This window comes from Grampus griseus (genome assembly GCF_964374135.1).
Source record: "Grampus griseus genome assembly, chromosome: 3".
Taxonomy (NCBI): domain Eukaryota; kingdom Metazoa; phylum Chordata; class Mammalia; order Artiodactyla; family Delphinidae; genus Grampus; species Grampus griseus.
Window position 1 is genome coordinate 172,052,092 of NC_139019.1, and position 13,079 is coordinate 172,065,170.

Below are 13,079 nucleotides of genomic sequence, written 5' to 3' on the forward strand. Positions count from 1 at the left end.
TCGCGGCACCGACGTGCACGCCCGTTGGCCGAGCCGGCCTGCCCCGCCCCCTAAGCGAGCCCCGCCGCCGCCCCCCATTGGGCCGTTTGGACCCAGGCGGGCGCCCGAGCGGGGATTGGCTCGAGCCCGGCCCCGCCCCAGGGGTGGATACTCCTTGATCATTGGTCCGCGGGGGCGACCGTCAATGGGAGGGGGCGGGAAACAGGCGTGCGGAGGCGAGGCCAAGACGCTGACCTGGGAGGGGTTGGGGGCTGGGGGCGGAGGTCGCTAGTGCCAACAGCGTCCTCGGAACCGGCGGGGTCGGAGCGCAGCTCTTGCGGCCGGGACGCGGCTCGGGGACCCTGGTGGGTGCCTACCAGGGCCTCTCCCCCGAAACCCCGTTTGAGGCTAGGTCAAGGGTCAAAAAGTAGCCGAAAGTGGCCAATTCGAGGCAAAAAGCCTTTAAGAATCTCTCGGCCCAGATCGTGAGAGAAGTGCGCTGGGCGGAGTCTGCCCAGAGAAACTCACGGGCTAAAATTCAGAACCCAGCTGGGATGGTGCCAGCAAAGTGCTTTGGATGAAAAACAAACAGTTGGCAAAATACTACGTCTTAATGAAACTGAAAATACTTCCAGGCCTGTGTTTTTTTTTTTTTTACCTTTCTGTTTTTTATCATTAGATTCTTACTTTGCCGGAACAAACTGCTTGAGTGGAAACGTTGGGAGCTGACACCATCGGATTTGAGCTCCAGGTTGGTGGTTCTGAGCCTGACACCTGTGAACTACCTAAACCTATGTGCAAAATTGAGTGTGCGCATGTGCATGTTCTTGGGGACATCCGTGAGTTTCATCAGATTCTCAAATGACCCACAGAAGAGGGATTGCTGTGGCTTTGGGGGTGGGGGGCCACAAGTCACACCAACATACCAACAAGTCCTAATCAGACCATGTGGATTAGCCTGAGATTTCTAAATCATAAAGATCAGAGCAGAAACCACTGAAACAGAATAGAAAAAGAATAGCGAAGGGCTTCCCTGGTGGCGCAGTGGTTGAGAGTCCGCCTGCCGATGCAGGGGACGCGGGTTCGTGCCCCGGTCCGGGAGGATCCCACGTGCCGCGGAGCGGCTGGGCCCGTGAGCCATGGCCGCTGAGCCTGTGCGTTCGGAAAAATTAAAAAAATAAAATAAAATAAAATTAAAAAAAGAATAGCGAAAATTGATGAAGCCAAAAGATCGGTCTTTGAAAAGATAAAAACAATTGATAAAACTCTAGCCAGACTGACCAAGAAAAAAGGATGACCAGTATCAGGAATTAAAGAGGGGATATCACTACAGACCCTGCAGATATTACAAGGATTAGATATAGGAACAACTCTATGCCCATAAAGTCAACATGAAATGGACCGACACCTGAAAAGGCACTAAAATGAAAGCTTACTCAAGAAGAAATAGATAATTTGCATCATTTTATATCTATTAGAGAAATTAAATCTGTAGAGAAAAACCTTTCTTATTTTGGCTGCACAGCTTGTAGGATCTTAGTTCCCCCATCAGGGATTGAACCCAGGCCCATAGCAGTGAAAGCACAGAGTCCTAACCACTGGACGGCCAGAGAATTCCTGGGAAAAACCTTTCAACAAAGACAATTAAGGTCCAGATGGTTTCATTCATGAATGTCCATCAAACATTTTGGGAAGAAATAACATTGGTTTCAAACAATCTCTTCCAGAAAACTGAAGAAGAAGGAACACTGCCCAACTCCAATTCCTTTTAGTATTTTCTATGTTTTTGACTGCTGGCTTACGCCCAAATTTCTTGGAATCTGGGGTATTTGATAATTTTGGCATCTGTAGGCCTCACTCTCCTTCACTCCACCCCTCTCCTGATGTTCAGGACACATGGAAGGGACTTGGGAAATGTTTGGTGACCATTGCAGAAAGAGTCCATGAAGGTGAATCTCAGTTCAGACGCCACCTTTTCTGAGAAGTCCTCCTGATCATTCCCTTGAATGTAACCCCTTTCCAGTTTGATTTTCTTCTTAACACTTGTCACCAGCAGAAACTCTCATTTATACATTCCGTTACCCGTTTTTCTTCGGTGTCTGGAACTACGCTGGGAACTCTCTGAGGCAGAGCCTGGGTATGTCTTGGCCACTGCTGCATCCTCTGCAGTTTGAGCTGTGCTGTCCAGTACGGCAGCCACTGGCCACATGTGTCTGTTAAGCTCCTGTAATGTGGCTGCTGGAATTGAGATGTGCTGTGGGTGTAACCGCACACTGGAATTTGAAGCCTTAACGTGAAAACATGTTAACATAATATATGTGTATATACATATATATATGCGTATATATGTATATCTTAATAATTGCAATGTGAAAACACCCAATAACTTACATTGATTACATGTTGAAATGATAAATTTTGGATATGTTAAGTTAAAATAAATGTTATTAAAATTAACCACTTCAGGGAATTCCCTGGCAGTACAGTGATTAGGACTCCACACTTCCACTGCTGGGAGCCCAGGTTCGATCCCTGGTCAGGGATCCCACAAGCTGTGCGGCACAGCAAAAAAATTAATTAATTAAATTCAATTAGGTTAACCACTTCATACCCACTAGGATGACTATGGTCAAAAAAAAAAAAAAAAGAAAGGATGATAACAAGTATTGGCAAGGATGTGGACAAACTGGAACTTTCATATAGTTGGTGCAGCCGCTTTGGAAAAAAAGTTGAGTTTGACATTGAGTGACCACGTGGCCCAGTAATTCCACTCCTAGGTGTCTGCCCAAGAGAAATGGAAGCATACGTCCACACAAAAACTTGTACACAGATACTTGCAGGAGCATGATTCACAGTAGTCCAAAAGTGGAAACAACTCAAATGTCCATCAACAGATGACGGATAGACAGAATATGACATATACACACACTGGAATAATATTCAGCCATGAAAAGGAATGAGTCATTGACACACATGGATGAACTTGAAAACACGGTGCTCAGTGAGAGAAGCCAGACACAGAAGGCCACCCAGTGTGATTCTATTGATGGGAAACATCCAAAACAGGCAAATCTGCAGAGACAGAGAGTGGATTCATGGTTGTCAAGGGCTGGGGGAGGGGCTGGGAGTGTTTGACTGCTGATGAGGACGGGGTTTCCTTTCCAGGTGATAGAATGTTCTAGAATCCTCCCACCCTCCTTACAGGTGACTGAGGTTTGCAGAGGCCCCGACCAGGTGCCTGGTGGAGCGGGCACTCACATCTCAGTGCCCAGCCTGGGAGCCCCCAGGAGCCCAGTAAGAATTCTAGCATCATCCTCTCCGGGTGATGCAGGCCTTGGAGCTGCCCAGCTGTCGTGCTTATGTAAGGTTCAAACCCAAGCCAGGCTAGCACAGAGCCAGTTTTGGGGGACCTTCCCAAGCACGATGAGGTTGAGACCCCTGTGAGGGCTGCTCTAAGCCTCAGCTGTGGAGCTGGTGGGGGGGAGGCGGGGGGGTGGGGGGTGGTGGAGTGCTGAGGGGGTTCCTGGCTTCTCCTATACCATTTCTCTGAGTGGGGGAGTAACAATACCGTGTCATCAAATATAAGAGCCATGGGAAGTGAGATATACTTTTACTTTATGAATCACCACAAAAAGAAAAGACTTAGCAGCCAGTGATGACACTTTGGACCTAGAGAGGCAGCATGACCTCTGGGACAGTAAACTGTGACACATGGGATTAGTAATAGGCCTAAGCCGTAGTTACAAATATCTACGGGAGCCCTGGGGAAAATGCTTTGCCAGCACGCTCTCACCCTCACCATGCTTCGGGTTCTGTTAAGGACCCTGGGTTACAGGTGGGGCCCAGGTTATAGAGGTGGGGGGCCCCAGGATGGGGTCTCAGGTTACCATTGAGGGGCTCCAGTTTCTAGGTGGGGTCCCCAGGTTATGCGTGGAGGCTCTAGGTTTAGGTGTGGGGCCCAGGTTACAGATGGGAGCCCCAGATTACAGGTAAGGGGCCCCAGGTTACAATGGGAGGCCTCAGGTTATAGACGGGGGCCGCAGGTTGTAGTGGGGGACCCAAGGTTATAGGTGGGGGGCTCATGTTACAAGTGAGGGGCCCCAGGTTTGAGGTGGGGACCCCAGGTTATAAGTAGGAGCACCAGGTAATAGCAGGGGGCCCCAGGTTATAGGTGGGTGGCCTCAGATTATAAATAGAAGTCTCCAGGTTACAGGTGGGAGCCCCAGATTACAGCTAGGGGACTCCTGGTTATATGTTGGGGCCCCAGGTCATAGCAGGGGGCCCCAGGTTATAGGTGGGTGGCCTCAGATTATAAATAGAAGTCTCCAGGTTACAGGTGGGAGCCCCAGATTACAGCTAGGGGACTCCTGGTTATATGTTGGGGCCCCAGGTCATAGCAGGGGGCCCCAGGTTATACATGGAGCCCTCTAGGACTCAGGACTTTCCTCTGCCCCTGTCTCCTCCTGTGTACCCCATCCCTCTCACCTCTCACTTCTCCCAATCCCGCACAACTGTCACACACAGACACGCATACTCAGCAGGGCCCCAGACTTGCTCGCTCCCTCGCAGCCCCCTCGCTGACCCCCTTGCTTCCCTCAGCTCTGATAGCAACACCCCTTCACCCATTCCGTGAGGACCGAGGAGGCAAAGGTCCTCCTGGACCCTCTCCTGGCCAGCTGCCCCACCCTGGGTCTCCTCCCACTTGGCGGGTCTCTTAAATGTTGGGCTCTGGGCCCCAGGACCACCCCTCTCCAGAGGCCCAGCTAAGCCCCCCACCTGCGGAGTGGGGCTCCCAGGAGCCGGAGGTGTCGTGGGGTCAGCCTCTGCCAGGAAGCCGGCCATGGTTAGGTTAGGGGCTGCGTCTGTGTGGGCCAGCGTGGCCGCCAGGGGGCGAGTGGGGATCGTGGCCGAGGTTAGCCGGGTACGGAGCGTGAGCATGTGCATGTGTGCGTGAGTGTGTGTGTGTGTGTTGCCAACACGAGAAGCCACCTCAATGAGAAGTCCGCGCACCGCAAGGAAGAGTAGCCCCCGCTCGCCGCAACTAGAGAAAGCCCCTGTGCAGCAATGAAGACCCAACGCAGACAAAATTAAATAAATAAGTTTATCAAAATAAGAAAAAAAAAAAAGCCCCCGTTCCCCCCCTGTAGTTAAATCCCTCCCCCAGCCCTTCTCAAGTGCGGATCAAGTTTTGGCCTCTTATTTTGATCTTCTCTGGGATGTCACGCGGTGGAATCAGACAGTAGGAGCCTGCTCTCCTTCACCTCACATAATTCATCTGCGATTCATCAGCATTCTTTTTTTTTTTTTTTTTTTTTTTTGCGGTACGCGGGCCTCTCACTGTTGTGGCCTCTCCGTTGCACAGGCTCCGGACGCGCAGGCCCAGCGACCATGGCTCACGGGCCCAGCCACTCCGCGGCATGTGGGATCTTCCCGGACCGGGGCACGAACCCGCGTCCCCTGCCTCGGCAGGCGGACTCTCAACCACTGCGCCACCAGGGAAGCCCGCATCAGCATTCTTGAGAGCACTGACTACTTGTTAGGTCTGGATGATGTTCCTTCGTACGGACATCCTGTAGGGTTGTTTCTCATCCTTTGACCAGTTGAGAACCATTTGGGTTATCTTCAGTTTTTGGTGATTACAAGTCATGCTACTATGAACACGTGTGTGCAGCTTTTTCTGTGGACAGAAGACTTCATCTCCCTTGGGTTAACACCCAGGAGTGGAACAGCTGGATCATCTGGCAATTCTGCATTTCACATTTTGAGGAACCGCTGAGCTGTCTTCCAAAGTGGCTGCATCCCCTCTGGCAACATCTGAGGGTTCTGGTGGTTCTGCATCCTTGCCAGCACTTCGTTTTGTCTAAATTTTTTTGGTTTTGGTTTTGCCATTCAAATAGGTGGCACGTTAACACACAGGCATGCACAAAAATGTGGCCACATAGAGGAAAGGATGGAGGTTCAGTTATGTGCTAAATAAATATAGTAGAATGTTAATCGTAGGAGCTAGGTTTTGAGTTTTTAACCACAAAATCCTTTCAACTCTTCTCCACACTTGAAAATATTCATAATAAAAAGTTGGAAGAAATAATCCAAGGGACTTCCATGGTGGCGCAGTGCTTAAGAATCCTCCTGCCAATGCAGGGGACACGGGTTCGAGCCCTGGTACGGGAAAATGCCATATGTCGTGGAGCAACTAAGCCCGTGTGCCACAACTACTGAGCCTGCGCTCCAGAGCCTGCGAGCCACAACTGCTGAGCCCGCGTGCCACAACTACTGAAGCCCGCGCGCCTAGAGCCTGTGCTCTGCAACAAGAGAAGCCACCGCAATGAGAAGCCCGCGCACCGCAACGAAGAGTAGCCCCCGCTCACCGCAACTCGAGAAACTCTGCGCGCAGCAATGAAGACCCAACGCAGCCAAAAATAAATAAATAAATTTATAAAAGAAATAATAATCATCCAAGGGTGAACTGGAGAAAAAACAGGGGGTGGATACTGGTTGAGGCTGGATGCGGGGGGGCGGGGGGTGTCCATCTACTTTCTCCTCTCCTGTGTGTTTGAAATACTCCATAACAAAGAGTTAGGGGCTCATACCTCACGCCCCTTAGGTTGGCTATGAAGGAAAAAAAACAGAAATAACAGGCTTTGGTGAGGATGTAGAGAAATTTTTGGAAGCCTTGTGGACAGCTGGAGGGAACGTAAGAGGGTGCAGCTGCCATGGAAAACAGCCTGGAGGTTGCTCAAAAAATTAAACATAGAATCACCATATGACCCAGCAATCCCACTCCAGCGTACATACCCAAAAGAATTTAAAGCAGGGACTCGAAGAGGTATTTGCACACCCGTGTTCACAGCAGCATGATTCACAAGAGCTGAAAGGTGAAAGCAACCCTAGTGTCCATCGAAATATGATGGATAAACACAGTGTGGTCCATCCACACCACGTGGTCCATCCATGGTCATCCTCAGCCATGAAAAGGGTAGAAGCACTGATACTCGTTACCACGTGGATGGACCTTGAGAACACAAATGCTGAGTAAGAGAAGCAAGGCATAGAAGGACACACAGTGTGTGATTCCACTCATAGGAGGTCCTTACGGTTAAGATAGTGAAATTTATGTTATGTGTTATGCTATTTTATGTTACGTTACCCCTAAACGTACGTTACGTTACATTCTCTAAAAATTTGGAGGTCCAGGAAACAGTCTCTGGTCTTCGCTGGTGGGACCAAATGGTCCCCCCAAGGGCAGTGAGGCCACATCTTCTGAAATGACAGACAGCTGCCAGGGCTTGCTCCCTGGTTCACTTGCCCACGTGGAGGACTCGGGACCACGTGGCTGCCCCTGGCAACCCCAGGGGGCTAGGTCAGGGTATTGTCTGGCTGAGATTCCTCTGGAAGGACACCCAGGGCACCGTGGGAGGGGGGTGTTCATCTGGGCACACCTTTTTGTGGTAAAATACACATAATATAAAATTAACCATCTTCCCCATTTTTAAGCTGACAGCTCAGTGGCATCGAGCACCTTCACACTGTTGGGCAACCATCCCCACCATCCATCTCTAGAACTTTCTCATCTTCCCAAACTGAAGCTCTGTCCCCATGAAACCCTGACTCCCCACCCCTCCGCCAGCCCCTGGCCCCCACCATCTACTTCCTGTCTCTGCGGATGTGACTCCTCTGGGGACGTCATGTGAATGGAATCAGACTGTATTTGCCCTTCTGTGTCTGACGTATTTCACTGAGCATCATGTTCTCAAGGTTCATCCGCAGTGAAGCAGGAAATCTTCCTTTTTAAGGCTGAGCAATATTCCACTGTGTGGATGGCTCATGTGTGTTTATCCCTCATCTGTCGATGGACACTTGGGTTGCTTGCACCTTTGGCCATTGTGAATCCGCTACTGTGAACATTCACACAGAGGCAGGTACCTGTTTGGGTCTCTGCTTGCAGGTCTTCTAGTTCACACCTGGTAGAAGAGCTGGTGGGTCAGGTGGCAATTCTGTTCAACTTTTTGGGGAGCCACAGACTCTCCCACAGCAGCTGCCCTCTGGATGTCCTTTTGACTCTTGAATTTTGAAACAAGGGAATGAACTACCTATTCAAAAACTTAAATCATCACAGGGAAACAAATCAGCAAGTTCTAGACTGTGGGAAACTTAACAGGAAAAACAACCGGGTTTCATGCATAAAAGCACAAAGAACAAAAAAACCCACCAAACCACAGAAAAAAAGGGGGGGGAGGTGAAGCTATAAATTAAGACGTGAGCGGCATCAGCTACATTTTGTTTATTTGTTTATCCATCGATAGGCATGAAATGACCAGGTTGGACTGGGTCACCAGGGCCAGCATCTGCTGAGATGCTGTGGGCACCAAAAACCTTGAGCAAAAGAATGAGTGAGTGAATGAATGAATGGGTGGAGTGAATGAATAAATGAGTGAGCGAATGAATGGAGTGAGTGAATGAAGGAAGGAAGCAAGGAGTGAGTGAATGAATGAGTGAGTGAAGGAAGGAAGGAAGGAGTGAGTGAATGAATGAGTGAGTGAAGGAAGGAAGGAGTGAGTGAATGAATGAATGAGTGAGTGAATGAATGAATGAGGAGTGAGTGAATAAATGAGTGAGTGCGTGAATGGAGTGAGCAAATGAATGAGTGAGTGAGCGAGCGAATGAGTGAGCAACTGGGGTGATGAAGGAGGAGAAAACCTGCCCGTGACCACTCCAGCTTGCTTAGGACTCCAGGTTCCCAGCCCCAGCTCTGGGTTTCCAGACCTACCTTGAGCCTCTGTGGGCCCACCTCTGAGATAAGCTTCTCATTCAGATCCAGGATCCCTGGGTGGCCAGGGAAACGCCAAGGAAGGGGCAAGGCCGACGGCCAGCCCTGTGGGAGCAGGGTCCTGGCAGAGGAGGGTCCCTAGGGTATCTGTCCCCACTGTGCCCAGGGCTCTGCTCTCCCTGACAACCGCACCCTCACATTGATCCTTCTTGGCCTTAATGGCAGGGTTGGGGCTTGGGGGCAGCACTTACTAGAATCGGACACCTGTGGGGTGGGAGAGACATCTGTCAGTATTACCCTCCCTCCCGGGACCATTAGCCCATCAGCCCATTGCTGGGCTTTGGGAGCCAGAGATGTGGTGGCCGGCTTGACACACAGCCAGGCCAGCACAGACCTGAAATTCCGGGACATCATTGGGTACTAGCCCCCATTCTACAGTTGGGGAAAATGAGGCTTGGGAGGGGAAGGCTGGATTGGGGGTGGATGAGGGACCCACCTGCCCAGTGTGCCTGGTGGTCTGGGGCATGTGGCTTTGGCTAGGGGTCATTTTGTTCCAGTCACATTGTCCTTTCATCTCCAGTCACCAGAGCAGCTTCTGTCTTACCCCAGGGCCTTTGCAATTGCTTTTCCCACAAGTGTCCACACAACTCACTCATTCAGGTTGTGGCTTCAGGTCCCCTGACCCTCCTGGCTAAGCCCCCACCCTGACACACACACACACACACACACACACACACACACACACACACACACACACACACGCTGCCCCCATCAACCCAGGCTGCAGGATCCTGTTGCCCTATTCGACATGATCTCACAAGGTTGTGCTGTGGTTCTAAGGCACAAGCATGTGTAGGTGCACAGGATTCAGGTGTGGCTTCTTCTCCCACCTGCTGCCTGGGAAAGCTGGAGGCCTCATGCCCCAGGCCACCTAAAGAGTGACAGTTATCATCATAGTGCTGACCCGGAGTTCACCTCTTGCTGGCTTGGAGGCCAAGATCCTTCCTCCCTCTCACCAACCCCTTTTTTTTTTTTCTTTCCGGTACGTGGGCCTCTCACTGTTGTGGCCTCTCCCATTGCGGAGCACAGGCTCCGGACGCGCAGGCTCAGCGGCCATGGCTCACGGGCCCAGCCGCTCCGCGGCATGTGGGATCTTCCCAGACCGGGGCACGAACCCGTGTCCCTTGCATCGGCAGGCGGACTCTCAACCACTGCGCCACCAGGGAAGCCCTCACCAACCCCTTTTGACAGAGGGGACTCCTGGGCTCAGAGAGGTCCCTGCATCCTTGCCCAGGGATGTACATCCATGTAGAGCAGGGCTCAGCCAATCCTTTGTGTCAAGGGCCAGAGAACAAACATTTTCAGCTTTGCGGCTGGATGAACTCTCGTAACTGCTCAGCTCGGTCCGTTGTGTCACCGAAGTAGCCACAGATGATGCTTAATGGAAGGTATGTGTCCGTGCCAGTGAAACTTTGTTCGTGGACAGTAAAATGTGCATTTCATGTCATTTTCACGTGTCACAAGAGAAGGCTTCTGATTTTTTTCACCCGTTTCAAAATGTAAACATCACTCTTACGGTGATAGAGTCCTCATTACAGACGGACGGTGGCTGGACCAGGCCTGCAGACCAGAGTCTGCAGACTCCTTCAGGCAACCTCACTCTATTGCACTCAAGCACTGAGCTGCAAGATGGTGGTCCTTCTTTGCTAAGGCTGGAGGCTGTGTGGAGGACAGGCCCTTAAGTGGCCTGTGATTCCACCTCCTGCTGGTCATGCCTTGGTGTCGTCCACTCCCCTTGAGGTGGGCGGGACAAACAGGCTGTGGACGAGGTGACATCATACACGACCAGACCTACATCCCCTCCCTGTGGGTTTGACAAAGTGAGAAGCTGAGTTGGAGAAGCCCACGTGCAGCCGAGGGCAGCCTCCAGCCAACAGCTAGCAAGAAACAGGACCCTCAGTCTTAAAACAGCAAGGAAATAAATCCTGCAACAACGTGAGTGGGCTGGAAAGCAGCCCCCTCCATGGTGGAGCCTCCCGATCAGCCCCCAGCCCTGGCCAACACCAGTGATGCAGCCTGAGCAGAGGACCCAGCTCCACCAGCCTTGGAAACTGTGAGATAATCAATGTGTGTGTTGTTTTAAGCCTCTGTGTTTGGAGAAATTTGTTATGCAGCAGCAGCTAACTAATACAAGCTATATGTGGGGACCATCCCAGCTTCCACCACTTGTCAGTCCATTCATTACTTTACATCCAGCATGTATTTATTGAGCACTACTGTATACCACTCATTCATTTATTGATGCTGCCACCCCCAAAGCCCAGAGCGGGATGACTGGCCAACCTTGCCCAGCAGGGGTCTCTGCTGCCCAGGGCTACTCCTCCTGTTTCCAATCCAGTCCAGAGGGTCCTTATCCCACTGGCTGACTTTATACACCCCACTAGCTGACACCATGGAGTTCTTACCCCATTGGCTGACTCCATACAACCATGTGATCCCAGCTCGGCCAATCAAGGCTTTCCCTTACCTGGCCACAGAGATTGGTTCAACAAGGACATGTGACTAAAGTTGGGCCCCAGAGATTGGCTCAACAAGGACATGTGACTAAAGTTGGGCCGATCAAAACCTTCCCTGTGACTTTTGCTGCTTTTCTTGAGGAAGAAGTGCTGACCTTCTTCTGGGGCTGTTAGGCTGATGGGGGGATTTGGTCTGGGGCTGCCGGCACCATCTTTGTCCCCTCAAAGGGGGAGACTGTTGAGGAAAAAAGCCAAGAAAGAGGATGGCAGAACTGAGAGATGGAGAGGTAGACAAATCTTTGCGACACTGTTTGAGGGTCCTGGATCCAGCTGAGCCTGAAACTAGCTGGACCAGGGACGGTCCTGCCCCCAGGGGACACTGAGCAACACCTGGGGCGTCTGTGGTTGTCAGGACTGTGGGGCTCCTGGCATCAAGTGGATGGGGGGCAAGGAGGCTGCTCCACACCCCACAGTGCCCAGGATAGCTGCAAAACACAAAGAGCCATCTGGTCCCAAATGTCAGCAGTGCTGAGGGGGAGAACTCTGAGTTAAATCTATCCCTGGACCTTTCAGTTCCATGAGCAAAATTTCTCATTTAAAAGAAAAAAGTGCCAGTTTCAGTTGCAGTTTCTGTCACTTGCAACCAAAAGATTCTAATCAAACTGGAGTTAAGACTCATGCAGGGGGTTTTGGATATGGAAGCTACGGTGGCCAGCCTGGCTGGGTTTCATTCCACAGGGTGGGGTGGGAAGACAGGTCAGTCCTTACACTTTCATTATTTTTAATAGACTTATTTTAGATTCATAGAAAAGTTGCAAAGATGGTACAGGGAGTTCCTGTATCCTGGCACCCACTTTGTCCTGCCGTTAACATCTTCCACGAGTGACAATGACATTTGTCGTTGATACATTATTATCAACTAAAGTCCTCGTTTTTTTTTCAGATTTCTTTAGTTCTTCCCTAATGTCCCTTTTTTGTCCCCAAGACTCCATCAGGATCCCACATGACATTTAGTTGTCACATCTCCTTAGGCCCCTCTGGGCTGTGACAGTTTCTCAGACTTCCCTTGTTTTTGATGACTGGACAACTTTGGAAGGGGTTTGTCTGGTGTTGTTCTCAGGGTTCAACCGGAATGATGGGCTTGGGGAGGAAGACCATAGAGGGGAGGGGGCTTCTGATGCCATCACTTCAAGGGTCCATGCTGCCCACACCGATGATCACAGTCAGGGGCCACGGAACTTCTTGAGTGTGTTTGCAACTATTTTTTTTGTTTTTTTGGAGGCCTTACTGGGATTTGAATGCAACTTTAGTTTAGGATTTGATGACCACCTGGCCGTGACATCTATCACCCCTTTGATTGCCTTTTGCTGCTGCTTCTTTTTTTTTAATTTTGGTGAAATTCACATGACATACAATGAAGGATTTTTTTTTAATGTTATTTATTTATTTATTTATTTTATTTATTTATTTTTAGCTGCGTTGAGTCCTCATTGATGGGCACGGGCTTTCTCTAGCTGCGGCGAGCAGGGGCTACTCTTCTTTGCAGTGCACAGTCTTCTCTTGCTGTGGAGCATAGGCTCTAGGCACCTGGCCTTCAGTAGTTGTGGCACGCGGGCTCAGTAGTTGTGGCTCGTGGGCCCTAGAGTGCAGCACACGGGTTTAGTTGCTCTGTGGCATGTGGGATCTTCCCGGACCAGGGCTCAAACCCGTGTCGCCTGCATTGGCAGGCGGATTCTTAACCACTGCGCCACCAGGAAAGCCCCATGGACATGGGTTCGAGCCCTAGTCTGGGAAGATCCCACGTGCCGTGGAGCAAC